Raw genomic sequence first — 17,850 nt, forward strand, 5'->3', positions numbered from 1 at the left:
TGATTGTTACAGGTTGAGCCTTTTAGGAAGTATACATAGATAAAGAATAACATGCAGCAAATTTGTTGGAGAGTGTTATTGGGATTAACACCCAATAGAGAAGGGGAAGAGAGAGGGGAAAGTAGTGAGAGGAGAGAAAACCAGATTAGTAGTAGGAGAAGTCATCTATGTTGCAGATGCAGTTACCTGTGTTGCCTTATTGCCTTCAGACTTAGACTGGGCTGGACTTTCAGAATGGTCCAGACCTGAGGTGAGAGGTCTGGGCCCTTGTACCCCTTCATCAACAAATCACTGAGTACAAGCTCCATCACACCATCCTAATGGGAACCATGATCTTCAGTGAGGTAGATTTCTTTAGCTGAGGATAGTTGCTGAAGAGAACTGACAGTTGAGGACTTTTAGCCTGCCCCTGTAGTGAGCTGGAGGGCAAGGGGACAATCCAGGGAAATACAGACAGTTTAACAAAATGTCTTCTACACTGGTCATAATGCAATTAGAATAGAAATTAACAAAACCATGTACACTTGGGACTTAAACACAGCATTTCTAAATAATTCATGAATTAAAAAAGAAAACTTAATGAAAATGAGAAAATACCTAGACATGAATAAAACTAAAGGAGAGACTCTCTCTTCTGGCCATATTGGAGTTATAGGGACCAGAACTGCATTCTCACCTGACACAAAAACCCCAGATAAAATATATGAAACAATACTTTTTAAAAAGTTTATTTATTTTGACAGAGAGCCAGCATGAGCAGGGGAGAGGCAGGCAGAGAGAGAGAGAGAATCCAAAGCAGGTTCCACGCTGTCAGTGAGGAGCCTAATGTGGGTCTAAATCCCATGAGATCATGACCTGAGCTGAAATCAAGAGTCAGATGCTTAACTGACTGAGCCACCCAGGCACCCAATGAGACGATTTTTAAGACATTGACCTCAGCAACAAAAACAATGATCCCTGATAGATGGAAACAAGTGAGGTGAGTCCTTATGTGCCCCAGTTTATTGCCTTAAGAAAGTCCACAGGCAGTGACATAGGGAGAGGGAACCAGGTGAAGTATGGTGAAATTGTTGAGTTGAAGAGAGCTGAGAATCCAAGGAGACTAAGGCAGGTAGGGTTCACAAGATAGTACTGGAGGAGAGAGAACTACACAGAATCTTGGGGATCTGTGAATGGTCCCTGCAGGATATTCAGCAAAGTACTGAATGAAGAAACATCTAAGGTTGTGGGGGGGGGGGGGCATTCCATAGGATTTATGTGAACACTTCTAGGCACAAAAACAAGACCAGGAATAGTGTCTTCCCACAAACCAGACTGAAAAAAAGCAATTCCTTTGTGCATTGGATAAAGTACTCAAAGGGGCTTACCTCAGCAGTAGAAAATAAGCCATAGAATAAATCTGAAGAAAACTACTCCAAGGTACATCATAAATTTCTTAAAACCAGTCAAGAAGAGAAAAATTATAAAAACAGCCAGAGGAAAAAAACACATGTGCACAGGAAGAAGATAGGGATTACAACAGATTTCTCATTGTATTCCATGCAAACATGAGGACAATTGAGCAACATCTTTAAAGCACTGAAAGAAAAACTTGCCATCCTGGAATTCTAGACCAGTCAATATATTATTCAAACACAAACCAAAACACATCTTCAGACATTAAAAAGCTAAAAGAACTCATTAGTAGCAGACCTGCACTACAAGAAATGTTAAAGTAAGTCCTTCAAGAATAAGAAAAATGACATCAGATGGAAATATGGATTTTTCAACCTCTGTCTTACATTTTTTTAAACTTTATTTAAGTAATCTCTACACCAAACATGGGGTTCAAACAATCCCAAGATGAAGAGCTGCACACTTCCAACTGAGCCAGCCAGGTGCTTCTCTCTTACTGACATTTTGGACTGGAAAAGTCACTTTTAGGTTGTCCTGTGCATTATAGGACATTTAGCAGCATCCATGGCTTCTAGATGCCCTCAGTTGTTTCAAAAATATCTGTATCTATAGATAGTGCCCCCAGGGGAGAACCCCTACTAAACAAGTTGAGAACCACTGTTATACAGAAAGTGGTATAATATCACTTGAAGGTAGACTCATAAAGATACATACTATAAATCCCAAAGCAATCATTAAAATGACAAAACAAAGTTATAGTTAATAACAAGTTAAAGTTGCATAGAATCATATACCCACAAATTAGTATATACAAAATTGGTGAAATCTGAATAAGCTCTGTGGATTGTAACATACAATTTGTGTGGTTGTGATGTTGTGCTCTGGTTATACAAGATGTGACCACTGGGGGAAACTGGGTGAAAGGTACACAGGAACTCACTATTGTTTTTTTTTTTTTTAACTTCCTGTTATCCCCCTCCCCAAAAAACAGTTCAACAAAGAAAAGAACTAAATAAGACTGATTGCAATTTAATTCCATCCTATATATGTTATGCGCATATATAATTCTACATTGAAAAAAAGCTATTTGGGAAGGTGGAGTGGCATGGAAGTTTTTTTGTTTGTTTTGGTTTTTGCCTCTCTCATCCCTGAAATGCAGCTAGGTAAACACCAAACCATCTTTCACACCTAGAAAACTGATCTGAGGATTAACACAGTAATCTGCACAACTTGAGCCACAGAACTCAGCAGGTACACAGTATGGAGAGGTGAACTGGGGGAGAGAGAGGCTGTGGAGGGTAGGGAACTATTTTTGCTTGCAGAGAGGAGGGAGATGGGGGGAGAGTACAGGAAAAGCACCCCCTTGAAAGCAGCTGGAGAAAAAGAGAGAGTGGAAACCCCTGCAAGGGACTGAAAGAAAGGGAGAAAAGAGAAAGGAGAGGGTTTAAATACCATTAATGACTCTATGAACAGGGGAGTGCAGAGTCTGAAACCCCGCAGCTTGATACCTGGCGGAGCTCCAGTGGGAAGGGCAAATCCCTAGGAGCAGAGTGAGATCCGAGGGGTCCTTGGACCACACAGAGAGAGGCAGCTCCCCTGCTGGGAGGACATTTGGTAAAGACTGTGCAGCCTCCCCACAGGCAAAAGTCTCAGCAGACCCCAGAGTATAGCCATGTTCACTGATGTTGGAACCAGGATGTTGAGGGTGAAGCCTGGTGCCAGATGTGTATTGTGATTTACCATAGTCCCTGAAATGCTGCTGCTACATGATTGCATGAACTTTTTCAGGGGTGGGTTGGTACCCAGCTGCAGTCTCTAGGTCTCTGCAAAGGTGCAGTCATACGAACCTTCCTGGGAGCAGGTCACCACGCGGCCTCAACCAGAGGGTCTGAGTGGGTCAAAGATGCAGGCCCCTCAGAAGTGAGGGGTTTGGAAAGACAGCCCCATCTGAGATAAAACTCAGGAGGGAGGTGCTGCCTGGCAGGCTGACGGCTTGGTCATGGACAGCACAGAAGCAGGCAGTGGACGGAAGCCAGAGACAAAGGAGGGGTGCTTGATTGCCAGTTGGGGAGAGCATGGAGTTCTGACACTAGAGACTGGGTAGCTGGGTAATTCCATTTTCATCCCTTCCATGCATGCTCATACATGCCTACAAACGCCACAACGATCCACCCCAGTAACTACGCAGTGCCATCTAGTGGAGAACGGAGACATTACACCAAGTCCCATCCAGCAGGGCCAACCATGCTCTAGAGGAACACCAGAAATTTCTCTGCCTGCTTAGTTTACAGGCTATAAAGTGCTTCATAGTTTGACTTCTAGGGGAAACTGGATATAATTTCAAGAGGAACACCAGAAATTTCTCTGCCTGCTTAGTTTACAGACTATAAAGTGCTTCATAGTCTGACTTCTAGGGGAAACTGGATGTAATTTCAATCGTATTTCATTCTGTTTACTGGTCTACCTATTCAAGTTTTTTCTTTTTCTTTTCTTATCTTATTCTTGAATACAGAAAGAAAAAAAACTTTTTATTTTCCGTTTTTATAAAAAAGATTTTTCTTTAATTTTTTCTACTATATTTTTTACTTTTTTGTAATTTTTTAAATTCTATTTTACTTTCATCACTTATTTTTATTCTATTTTATTGTATTCATTTTTAAATTTTTTCAAACAATTTCACTTCCCTCCTTTTATTCTTTTTTTCTATTCCCTTTTTTTCCGTATTCTATCAAACTTCTTTCAACAACCAGACCAAAAAATACCTAGGATCTAGCACCCTTTATTTGATTTTTTGTGTTGTTTATAATTTTTAAATTTTTAGTTATTTTTTTATTTTATTAATTCTTTTTCTTCCTTCAAAATGACAAAACTAAGGAATTCACCCCAAAAGAAAGAACAGGAAGAATGACAGCCAGGGATTTAATCAACACATACAGGCAGGATGTGTGAACCAGAATTTAGAATCATGATAATAAGAATACTAGCTGAGGTTGAAAAAAAGCATAGAACCCCTTTCTGCAGAGATAAAAGAAGTAAAATCTAGTCAGGATGAAATTAAAAATGCTATAACTGAGATGTAATCTCAAATGGCTGCCATGGCTGCAAGGATTGATGAAGCAGAGCAGCGAATCAGCAATATAGAAGACAAAATTATGAAGACTAATGAAGTAGAAAAAAAAAAAGAGAGAAAGCAAGGCAAAGGAGGATGATATAAGAATTAGAGAACTCAGTGACTCATTAAAAAGGAATAACATCTGAATCATAGGGGTCCCAGGAGATGAAGAAAGAGAAAAAAGGGTAGAAGGTTTATGTGAGCAAATCATAGCAGAAAATTTTCCTACCTGGGGAAAGATACAGACATAAAAATCCAGGAAGCACAGAGAACTTCCATTAGAGTCAACAAACACTGACCATCAACAAAGCATATCATAGTCAAATTCACAAAGTACACAGACAAGGAAAGAATTATGAAAGCAAAAAGGAAAAAGAGTCCGTAACCTACAAGGAAAGACAGATTGGATTTGCATCATACCTATGCACAGAAACTTGGCAGGCCCGAAAAGAGTGGCAGGATGTATTCAATCTGCTGAATCAGAAAAATATGCAACCAAGAATTCTTTATCCAGCAAGGCTGTCATTCAAAATAGAAGGAGAGATAAAAGTTTCCCAGACAAACAAAAACTGAAGGAGTTCGTGACCACTAAACCAGCCCTGCAAGAAATTTTAAGGGGGCCTCTCTGAGGGGAGAAAAGATGAAAACAAAACAAAACAAAACAAAACCAAGCAAAAAAGACCAAAAGCAACAAACACTAGAAAGGACCAGAGACCACCAGAAACTCCAACTCTACAGGCAACCTAATAGCAATAAATTAATATCTTTCAGTACTCACTCTAAATGTCAATGAACTAAATGCTCCAATCAAAAGATAGGGCAGGGATACCTGCGTGCCTCAGTCGGTTGGGTGTCTGACTTCTGCTCAGGTCATGATCTCGTGGTTTACCAGTTCAAGCTCTGCAGAATCATCTATCATGCTAATGGTCGCCAAAAGAAAGCTGAAGCAGCCATACTCATATCAGGTGATCTAGATTTTATAACTAGATTCAATAATTACTAGAAATAAACACTGTAACAAGAAATGAAGAAGGGCATTATATCATAATTAAAGGTTTCACCACCAAGAAGATCTAACAATTGTAAACATTTACACTCCAAACGTGGAATAACCCAAATATATAAATCAGTTAATCACAAACATACAGAAATTCATTGATAATAATACCATAATCATACGGGACTTCAACACCCCACTTACAACAATAGACAGATAATTTAAACAGAAAATCAACAAGGAAACAATGGCTTTGAATGACACCCTGGACCAGATGGACTTAACAGATACATTCAAAACATTTCATCCTAAAGCAGCAGAATACACATTCTTCTCACGTGCACATAGAACAGTCTCCAGAATAGATTACATACTGGTAAACAAATCAGCCCTCAACAAGCCCAAGAAGATCAAGATCATATCGTGCATATTTTCAGACCACCATGCCATGAAACTTGAAATAAACCACAAGAAAAAATTTGGAAAGACAACAAATACCTGAAGACTAAAGAACATCTCACTAAAGAATGAATGGGGTAAAAAAAAAAAAAACAAAAAACAAAAAAACGGATGAGGGTAACCTAGAAGATAAAGAGGAAATTAAACAGTACATGGAAACCGAAGAAAATAATAATACTACAGCTCCAAACCTCTGGAAGTCAGCAAAGGTAGTCATAAGGGGAAAGTATATAGCAATCCCATAAAAGGGAAGTATTTAGGCCTTCCTAAGGAAGGAGGAAAGGTCTGAGATACACAACCCAACCTTACACCTTAAAGAGCTGGAAAAAGAACAGCAAATAAAACCCAAAACCAGCAGAAGATGGGAAATGAAAGATTAGAGCAGAAATCAATGCTATAGAACCCAAAACAAACCAAAAAAAGAAAAACAAAAACAAAACAAAAAAAGCAAAAAACAAAAAACAAAAACAGTAGAACAGATCAATGAAACCAGGAGCTAGCTCTTTGAAAGAATTAACAAGATTGATAAACTCCTAGCCAGTTTGATCAAAAAGAAAAAGTAAAGGACCCAAATAAAATCAAGAATGAAAGAGGAGAGGTCACAACTAACACTGCTGAAATACAAACAATAATAATAGAATATTATGAGCAATTATACACCAATAAATTGGGCAATCTGGAAGAAATGGATGAATTCCTAGAAACATATAAACTACCAAAACTGAAACAGGAAGAAATAGAAAATTTGAACAGACCCATAACCAGTAAACCAAATTAGTAATCCAAAATCTCCCAAAAAAACAAGTGTCCAGGGCCAGATTGCTTTCTAGGCGAATTCTACCAAATATTTAAGGAAGAGTTAACACCTATTCTTTTGAAGCTGTTCCAAAAAATAGAAATGGAAGGAAAACTTCCAAACCCATTCCATGAAGCCAGCATTATGTTGATTCCAAAACCAAAGACTCCACTAAAAAGGAGAACTATAGACCAATTTTCCTGATGAACATGAATCCAAAAATCCTCAACAAGATACTAACCAACCGGATCCAACAATACATTAAAAGAATTACTCACCATGACCAAGTGGGATTTATACCTGGGATGCAGGGCTGGTTCAACATCTGCAAAACAATCAATGTGATACATCATGTGAATAAAAGAAAGGACAAGAACCACATGATCCTCTCAATAGATGCAGAGAAAGCATTTGACAAAATACAGCATCCTTTCTTGATAAAAACCCTCAAGAAAGTAGGGATAGAAGGATCATACCTCGAGATGATAAAAGCCATATATGAAAAACCCAACGCTAATATCATCCTCAATGGGGAAAAACTGGGAGCTTTCACCTTAAGGTCAGGAACACGACAGGGATGTCCACTCTCGCCATTGTTATTTAACATAGTTTTGGAAGTCCTAGCGTCAGCAATCAGACAACACAAAGAAATAAAAGGCATCCAAATCAGTCAGGAGGAGGTCAAACTTCCACTCTTCGCAGATGACATGATACTCTATATGGAAAACCCAAAAGATTCCACCAAAAATCTGCTAGAGCTGATCCGTGAATTCAACAGTCGCAGGATATAAAATCAATGCACAGAGGTCAGTTGCATTCCTATATATCAATAATGAAGTCACAGAGAAATCAAGGAATTGATCTCATTTACAATTGCACCCAAACCCATAAAATATCTAGGAATAAGCCTAACCAAAGAGGTGAAAAATCTATACACTGGAAACTATAGAAAGTGTATGAAAGAAATTGAAGAAGACACACAAAAAATGGAAAAATATTCCAAACTCATGAATTGGAAGAACAAATATTGTTAAAATGTCGATACTGCCCAAAGCAATCTACATATTCAGTGCAATCCCTATCAAAAGAACACCAGCATTCTTCACAGAGCTAGAACTAACAATCCTGAAATTTGTATGGAACCAGAAAAGACCCCGAAGAGCCAAAGCAATCCAGAAAGAGAAAACCAAAGCTGGAGACATCACAATCCCAGACTTCAAGATGTGTTACAAAGCTGTAATCATCAAGACAGTATGGTACTGGCACAAGAACAGACATTCAAATCAGTGGAACAGAATATAGAGCCCAGAAATGGACGCAGAAAAGTATGGCCAACTAATCTTTGACAAAGCAGGAAAGAATATCCAATGGAATGAAAACAATCTCTTCAGCAAATCGTGCTGGGAAAACTGGACAGCGACATGCAGAAAAATGAACCTGGAACATTTTCTTACACCATACACAAAAATAAACTCAAAATGGATGAAAGACCTCAATGTAAGACAGGAAGCCATCAAAATCCTAGAGGAGAAAGCAGGCAAAAACCACTTTGGCCTCAGCTGCAGCAACTTCTTACTGAACACATCTCCAGAGGCAAAGGAAACAAAAGCAAAAATTAACTATTGAGATCTCATCAAGATAAAAAGCTTCTGCACAGTGAAGGAAACAATCAGCAAAACTAAAAGGCAACCGATGGAATGGGAGAAGATATTTGCAAATGACATATCAGATAAAGAAAGGGTTAGTATACAAAATCTAGAAAGAACTTAGCAAACAAACTCAACACCCAAAAACCAAATTAACCCAGTGTAGAATTGGGCAAAAGACACGAATAGACACTTCTCCAAACAAAACATCCAGTAGGTGAACAGACACATGAAAAAATGCTTAACATCAGGGAAATACAAATTAAAACATCACTCATCATCAGGGAAATACAAATTAAAACCACAATGAGATACCACCTGATACAAGTCAGTATGGCTAAAATTAACAACCTAGGCAGCAACAGATGTTGGTGAGGATGCAGAGAAAGAGGATCTCTTTAAACTGCTGGTGGGAATGCAAACTGGTGCAGCCACTGGGAAACAGCGTGGAGATTGCTCAAAAACTTAAAAATAAAACTAACCTATGACCCAGCAATTGCACAAGTATTTATTTATCCCAGGGATATAGATGTGCTGTTTCAAAGGGGCACATGCACCACAATGTTTATAGCAGCACTATCAACAATAGCCAAAGTATGGGAAGAGTCCAAATGTCCATCAACAGATGAATGGTTAAAGAAGATGTGGTATATGTATATACAATGGAGTATTACTCGGGGAATCAAAAAGAATGAAATCTTGCCATTTGCAACTACATGGATGGAACTAGAAGGTATGATGCTAAGTGAAATCAGTCTGTCATTGAAAGATAAATACCACATGACTTCACTCATATGAGGACTTTAAGATACAAAACAGATGAACATAAGGGAAGGGAAGCAAAAATAATATAAAATCAAGGAGGGGGACAAAGTATAAGAGACTCTTTTTTTTTTTTTTTTCAACGTTTTTTTAATTTATTTTTGGGACAGAGAGAGACAGAGCATGAACGGGGGAGGGGCAGAGAGAGAGGGAGACACAGAATAGGAAACAGGCTCCAGGCTCCGAGCCATCAGCCCAGAGCCTGACGCGGGGCTCGAACTCACGGACCGCGAGATCGTGACCTGGCTGAAGTCGGACGCTTAACCAACTGCGCCACCCAGGCGCCCCATAAGAGACTCTTAAATACAGAGAGAACAGATGGGCAGATGGGCTAAATAGATAAGGGGCATTAAGGAAGACACTTATTGGGATGAGCACTGGGTGTTATACATAGGCGATAAATCACTGGAATCTACTCCTGAAATTATTATTGCACTGTATGCTAACTAACTTGGATGTAAATTAAAAAATAAATGAATACATACATAGAATTAACCACAAAAAAATGCTATTTGGTAATGGAAAGTTTTTGGTATCTATAGTGGTCATTTGGGGTGCCTGGGTGGCTCAGTCGGTTAAGCGTCCGACTTCGACTCAGGTCATGATCTGGAGGTCCGTGAGTTTGAGTCCCATATTGGGCTCTGTGTTGACAGCTTGGAGCCTGGAGTCTGGTTTGGATCCTGTGTCTCCCTCTCTCTGCCCCTCCCCCACTCAAGCTCTGGCTCTCTCTCTCAAAAATAAGTAAACATTAAAAAATTATAAAATAAAGTGCTCATAAAGATTATTCCATGTAAATCCAAAACAAGTTAATGAAGTTAGTTTTTTCCATGCTATCATAATGAGTTAATAAAATGTATGGTTTATACACAAATAGGTCATTTCCTAATGAAAAGGGGTCAGTTCATCAAGAAGACATGATCTTAAACATTTATACACCTAGAAACAGTTTTAACATACATGAAGTGAAAACTGATCCAGCTGTAAGTAGAAATAGGCAAACCCACATGCATAGTTGATTTCAATACATCTCTCTCAATAGATGATTGAATAAGTAGAGAGAAAACAAGGATAAAGAAAATTTGAGCAATACTGCCAACCAAGTGACCAATGGACACTTAAAGAACACTCTAGTCAGCAACAACAGAATATACCACAATGGAATTAAAATTAAATCAATAATAGAAAGACCCTGTAAATCCTCAAATATTGAAACTAAACACACTTTTAAATAAAAAATGAAATCTTTATTTCAAACATAATATAAAAAGTATATTAGAAAGTATTTTGAATTGACTCAAAATCAAAATTTATGGAGAGTTGTTAAAGCAGTATTTAGAGGGAAATTATAGCACTAAATGTGTATATTAGAAAGGAGGAGGGGTGCCTGGGTGGCTCAGTCGGTTAAGCATCCAACTTTGGCTCAGGTCATGATCTCTCGGTCCATGAGTTCGAGCCCCGCATCGGGCTCTGTGCTGACAGTCACAGCCTGGAGTCTGTTTCAGATTCTGTGTCTCCCTCTCTCTCTGACCCTCCCCCATTCATGCTCTGCCTCTCTCTGTCTCAAAAATAAATCAACGTTAAAAAAAAATTTTTTTTAAAAAAGAGGAAAGGTTAAGAAACTAGAATCAGAAGAGCAAATGAGGGTCAAAATAGGAAGAAATGAAATAATATGGTCAAAGTGGAAAACTAGAAAACAAACAGGAAAAGTATAGAGAAAATCAATGAAACCCAAAGTGGTTATTTTAGTTTAGTTTAGTTTATTCATTTTGAGAGAGAGAGAGCGTGCAAAGAGGGGAGGGGCAGAGAGAGAGGAGAGAGCAGCAAAATCCTAAGTAGTTTCTGTGCACTGTCAGTGCAGAGCCCAATGCAGGGCTGGATCTCACAACCATGATATCATGACCTGAGCCAAAATCAAAAGTCAGATGCTTAACTAACTGAGCCACCCAGGTGGCCTCCAAAGTAGTTATTTCAGAAATATCAATAAAATTTATAAGACTTAGTAAAGATGAAAAGAAGACAGAAAGTACCTATATCAGGATTGAATGAGATGATGTTAATTAGATGAGATTCCACATCAATTAAAGGGATAAACTGTTGTGATGGTTAACTTTATATTGAACTTGACTAGGCTAAGAGATACCAGATAGTTGATAAGATATTATTTCTGGGTGTGTCTGTGAAGTTATTTCTAGAAGAGTTTAGCATTTGAATTGGTAAACTCTGGGAGTTTGTTTCATTGACTGGCTGAAACACAAACCAAAAGATAGCCCCCTGGGAGTGAATTGGAAATTCCCAATCTCCCTTTGTTTAATTTAGAGAAAGGATTTTTTTTTTTTTTTTTTAATGTAGGCTCCAACTCCACATGGAACCCAATGTGGGGCTGACACTCACAACCCTGAGATCAAGACATGAGCTGATATCAAGAGTTGGATGCTTGGGGTGCCTGGGTGGCTCAGTTGGTTAAGCGTCTGACTTCTGCTTGGGGTCATGATTTCACCACGTCGGGCTCTGGGCTGACAGCAAGAACCCTGTTTCGGATCCTCTGTCTCCCTTTCTGTGTGCCCCTCCACTGCGCTCTCTCTCTCTGTCTCTCTCTCTCTGTCTCTCTCTCTCTCTCTCTCTCTCGTGTGCACGTGCACTCTTTCAAAAATAAACATTAAAAAAAAAAACCCAAAACAACAAAACAAAAAAATGAGTTGGATACTTAACTGACTGAGGTGCCACTAGAGGAAAGGAATTTAAAGGCTTAGAGAGACTGCAATGTTCAGAGTGAATTTTTCATTTAAGATGTACTCACTGTAAGGGCAAAATTGTAGTGTAGGGCTAACCTGTAGCCTTGAGAAATAACAGCTTTGTTTTGACACTGTAGGCTAAGAGATAACAGCTTTGTTTTAAAAGTGGCGCCAGAGGCAGGGTCAAGGAGGTCAACTGGTTGCAGTGGCAGAACTGTTTCCATCCCCATCTGGGAACTGTTTCTTTGTTCTGTTCCCAGGTGATGACAAGATGATGTGGTCGACTATAAAAACTCCGTACCCGGCTGTTCGAGGCTACACTCTGATCAAAAGCGTCGGCCCGATTGGTCGGCCTTGCCTTTCGTTGCAATAAACTTTGCTGTGACTGTCACTGGTGCCGTAGCATTCTGTTTCAGGACTTGTGTGGATGCAACACTTACTCACCCTGGGAGGATCCATAAGACTTCCTTGCTGTCTTTCAGCTTCTTTAAAAGACATAAAATTACATAAGGGTATAATTATAATAATAATAGCACAAAAATGGGGGAAAGAAAAGAGATATGCAGGAACTACACAGTTTTGTATCTCACTGGAAGTTAGTATAAATCTGAATTAGACTCTCATCACTTAAGATATATATTAAGAACAAGTAAGTAATAATGTAAAAAATACAGTGAAAAAAATCATTAAAGGAATTAACATTATATTAGAATATTCACTTAATGCAAAAGAAAAGTAAAGGAGGACAAGGCATGAGATGTGTGAAAAACAAAAGGTAAAATGGCAAACATAAATCAAACTACACCAATAATCACATTAAATGTGAATGGGTTAGGAAATCAAATAAAAAGCAGAGATGCTCAGACCGGATAAAGAAACAACATACAACTATATATTTCTATAGAAGACACACTTTAGTTTCAAAGATACAAATAGATCAAAAGTAAAAGGATAGGGGTGCCTGGGTGGCACAGTTGGTTAAGTGTCTGACTCTTGATTTCAGCCCAGGTCATGATCTCATGGTTGGTGGGATTGAGCCCTCAGTCAGGCTTCGCACTAGTAGCACAGAGCCTGCTTGGGATTCTCTCTCTTCCTCTCTCTGTCTTCCCCTCCCCTGCTCACACGCTCTCTCTCAAAGTAAATAAATAAACATTTTTTTAAAGTAAAAGGATAGAAAAAGATATATCATGCAAACAGCAACCATAACAAAGCTGGAGTGGTTATACTAATATCAGACAAAATAGATTTTGAAACAGGAAAAAAGTCATTAGCGATAAAGAGGTACATCTGATAATGATATGAAATGGGATGAGTTAATCCATCAGGAAGATGAAACGATTATATATGCATCTAATCAAACACCCCCAGGGATGCCTGGGTGGCCAAGTTGGTTGAGCATCTGACTCTTGGTTTTGACTCAGTCTATAATCTCACAGTTGATGAGTTCAAGCCCTGCATTGGGCTCTGTGCTGACAGTGTGGGCCTACTTAGGATTCTCTCTCCCTCTCTCTCTGGCCCTCCCCTGCTTATGTGCTCTCTCTCTCTCAAAATAAATAAATAAGTAAATAAACAAACAAACAAACTTAAAAAAAGACCCCCAAAATATATGAAGGAAAAAAACGACAGGAGTGAAAGGAGAAATAGACATTTTAACAATAGTTGGAAACATCAATACCCTATTTTCAAGAATAGATAGATAAATCAGGGTTGCCTGGGTGGCTCAGTCGGCTAAGTGTCCGACGGTTTTGGCTCAGGTCATGATCTCATGGTTCGTGAGTTCGAGCCCTGCATTGGGCTGACAGTGTGGAGCCTGCTTGGGATTCTCTTTTTCTCTCCCTCTATCTCTGCCCTACCCCTGCTCATGCTTTCTCTCTCTCTCTCAAAAATAAATAAACATTAAAAATTAAAAAAAAATAGAAAAATCAGAGATTAACAAAGAAATAGAGGACTTGAACACTTTTAACCAAAGAGACCTAATGTACATCTCTAGGACACTGAACCTAAGAACAGCATAATATACATTTCTCTCAAGTGCATATGGAATATTCTCCAGGATAGACCATATAGTAGATGATAAAACAAACCTCAATACTTTTAAAAGGATTGAAAGAATGCAAAGCATGTTCTCTGACCATAATGTAATTACTTGTATAACTCTCTAAAAAAAGCTCAAGAATATTCATAGGAACAAAATATATCCAGACCCCAACAAAGTAAAAATCAAAATATCTGGCATACACTTACTATCAGGCATGTAAACAAACAGGAATTACAACCTGTATTTATAGATATACACGATCAGTCAATCAAAACTGACCCAGAACTGATATAGATATTAGAATTAACCAACAAGGATATTAAAACAATTATTATAACTATATATCACATAATCAAAAACTTAGAGGAAAGGTTGAACTTTCAGACATGGAAGAAATAAAACCACCCAAATTGAACCTCTAGACATGAAAATTATAATGTCTGAGATAAAATATACATTGGGTGGAAAGTTCTGCCTGACAGTTTTACCACACTCATTACACTCTTAAGGCTTCTCTCCAGTGTGGATTCTCTGATGCCCATTGAGGGATGAGCTCTGATTGACAGATCTGCCACATTTACCACATTGATAGAATTTCTGTTCCTTCAGAACTCCTTGATGTTCAGAAGGACATATTAGGATGTTCCTTATGTTCAGCATATTCATCTTTTTTGTGTGTTTTAAACATTCCTTGTTTATTACTCCCAAGAAATCACTTTCCAATTTACCTCCTTCTCCATGTGAGGGTTGGCCTTTTAGTTCCTCTGAAGTATCTTTACAGGCCTATAGCTTCTGATCCCTCAGGAACCACCACACAGGATCCTCCTGATGTCCCATTCGATGATTCTGACCTTTTAGAAATTTCCTTCTTTGGAGTCAACTCTGAACTCCGCATCCCTGTTCTTATCATCTGCCAAAATAAAGAAGAAAGCTGATTTTACTAGTTTATTTTCCTGTGGTTGAAACAGAATCTCTAAGAAACCTATACCTCAAAACAAAAACAAAAACAACAAAACCCTTCACATATGGGTAAGGAATGAGGTGACACATTGAAAACAGGAGGGGAAATTGGAAATAGCTCATTGTTTTTCTTCAGGGACAGAAAAAAAAAAATAGAGAAGAGGAAGTTGATAAATTCAGGAGAGTAGAAGAGATACCAGGACAGACAAATGGTGAACCATCATAGTCAAGTTAGAAGGGCAGTTGAAAAGCAGACAACTTTGAAAAGCAGACAGAAGTAAGATCCTTAGTAAAATGATTAACTCTAAGGTCCTTTCCAACCATCACATTGTTTGGTACCATGGCTTGTGGAGAAGATGTTGAGGAGACAAAGAGGTGGCAAGCACCTCAAATCAAATATGGGAGAAGACAGAATAATCATGATCATGATTGCTAAACATGAAAATGTTGATTACTTTCAATCAAGTTGTAACCAGGGCCACAAACTATCATGCCATTTTAGTATGTGAGAAGTTGAAGATGTCAGAGTTCCTGACTTTTAAGCCCACCTTTTCCATAGTTGACTACTGTCCTAGCCTAGTCAATCACAGAACCTGCCTTGCCAAAATCATCTTCCAGGAGGCTTCCCTGGTCCAGTTTTGGCTGAGAGGGAAGCTGAGGTAACCATATTTTGTTCCAAGTGACCCTACTTAGTCCATAATGGACTACAGGTGATTGGACCAGGGTCAGGCACTTGACCCATGTGAAGCTTATCTCTAGGTTAATTATCAACCTCTGCTATGATTTGGGTGGGGCAAAAGCTCTGCCCAAACAGAGATGATATTTAATGGCTGATCCAACTGGAATACCTCTCTATGGAAATTTTCAATTGGAAACAGGACAAAAATAAGGCAGTTAAAAGCAGGAACTGAAGATGAAATGATGTATGGAAAGAGCATTAGGAGCCACAGCAAATAAAGTATGAGAGAACAGAAACTAAAATGAAGAAGCTATAAGGGGGACAGATGATTCTTCTTCACAGCTGAGCAGCAGTGGAAAAAGTAGAGAGAAAACAGATATACAGGAAACAACTGAGTTACATTCACAGTGAAACACTAGGGTAAAGATTCATTTATTTTTGTTGTTGAGGCTCCCAGACTGTCATCCATCAAGGTACATTCTCCATGAGGACCTGTTTCTCATAGTCTCTTCTAGCTAGTTGGGCTTGGATCCCTTTCCATGTGGTAAGAAATTTTAACCATAGACCCCTCTTTGACCAGGGATGCTTCCTTTTCCTCATTACTGTACCATTCAGGAGGATGAGATGTGTTAAAGCTTGCTAATCCATGTCCCTATAAAAGTCCTATCTAACCTAGAAGTTAAAGAATTAGCTCCTGGATCCTCTGGAACAAGACAATTAGTCTCCAGCCAGACTGATACATGGGTTTTCACAAAATTGGGCATTGATGAAGGCACATTTTTATTTGAATCTAAATTGTTGATTATAAGTTTAGGTTTCTCCAAAAGCATAACTTGAGATAAGGACTTAGGGATAGATAGATAACTGGGGGGAGGGGGGGAGGGGGAGAGGGGTGATCCCAAGAAGCAGAAGAGAGAAGCAGGGAGAATAAGACAGACAATAGAGGAAAAGCCAATAAAGTGTGAGATATTGAGTGGTCCCAGTCTGAGCAACTAAGGCTCAATCTCACTTGGGTCCCCCTAAGAACCCATGTGGGACATAGCTGAGAATTTTTTGGTCAAAGCACAGGAAGCTTGGGTATTTATGTACCAATTCTTATTTGTCATTCTTCTGGGTTGCCCTTGGGGCTGTTATTCTCACCACTTCTTCCAGGCAGTACCTGAGAGGGGCTGGAAGAGAAAGCCCTGAGGCAAAATAACCAGAGATGTCATGGTGCCCACTGGAGATGGAAGAATGTTAAGATGGATAGAACCATTCCTCAAGAGTTGCACAAAATTCACAGGTAGGCCAAAGTGATTATGGTATATAGAGAACAGATGGCATATACTTCAGGTCACAAGCAGAAGGTGCTTTTAATACCTGACTCAAATAATTTAGTATGTAGAAATAATCTCTTCATCTGTGTAGTAACTACTAACATTTTTCAGTACCCAAAAGTATCTGCACAATCTCTTGGACTGGGAAGGGCCTGAGTTACATTTTGTTCTGCTCCCTAGCCACTTTTTTTTTTTTTTAATGTTTATTTATTTTTTTGAAATTTTTTTAACGTTTTTATTTATTTTTGAGACAGAGAGAGACAGAGCATGAACGGGGGAGGGGCAGAGAGAGAGGGAGACACAGAATCGGAAACAGGCTCCAGGCTCTGAGCCATCAGCACAGAGCCCGACGCGGGCCTCGAACTCACGGACCATGAGGTCGTGACCTGAGCTGAAGTCGGACGCTTAAACAACTGAGCCACCCAGGCGCCCCTTTAATGTTTATTTTTGAGAGGGAGAGTGCAAGCGGGAGAGGGGCACAGAGAGAGGGAGACACAGAATTCAAAGCCAGCTTCAGGCTCTGAGCTGTCAGCACAGAGCCCCACTCTGGCCTGGAACCCATGAACTCCGAGATCATTACCTGAGCCGAAGTCTGACGCTTAACCGACTGAACCACTCTGGAGCCCCTCCCCAGCCATTTCTAAGGCTAGGAGACACTAGATTGATTTCAGGACTACCGCTTTTGGGTCTCTCCAAAGCACAGTGTATTTCAAGAGCTATGACCTTCTTCATACAAGTCCAGGTGGTACAAGCTAAGATAGTAGGTTCAGCTCCGTTAGGAGCCAACAAGTGTCCCGAGGGCCTGGGCCATATTATTCACCGTCGCATCCTTTACGCGTGGGATGCACAGCTTCCATCAGTTCGTTCGGAGTAATGGAAACCCAAGCGCCCGGAAGCT

General features: G+C 39.3%; 1 long non-coding RNA gene across 1 annotated transcript; it reads right to left on the minus strand.

Moving 5' to 3' along the window:
- Positions 1-10,477: 10,477 nt before the first annotated feature.
- Positions 10,478-17,796, minus strand: LOC125921490 (uncharacterized). Its single transcript, XR_007457448.1, has 3 exons — positions 17,533-17,796; positions 14,726-14,907; positions 10,478-12,444 (listed from the first exon to the last, which is right to left on the minus strand). It is a non-coding gene; the product is annotated as an uncharacterized LOC125921490 (long non-coding RNA).
- Between the last annotated feature and the right edge of the window lie 54 nt (positions 17,797-17,850).

The sequence above is a fragment of the Panthera uncia genome, chromosome C2, assembly GCF_023721935.1.
Source record: "Panthera uncia isolate 11264 chromosome C2, Puncia_PCG_1.0, whole genome shotgun sequence".
Classification (NCBI taxonomy): domain Eukaryota; kingdom Metazoa; phylum Chordata; class Mammalia; order Carnivora; family Felidae; genus Panthera; species Panthera uncia.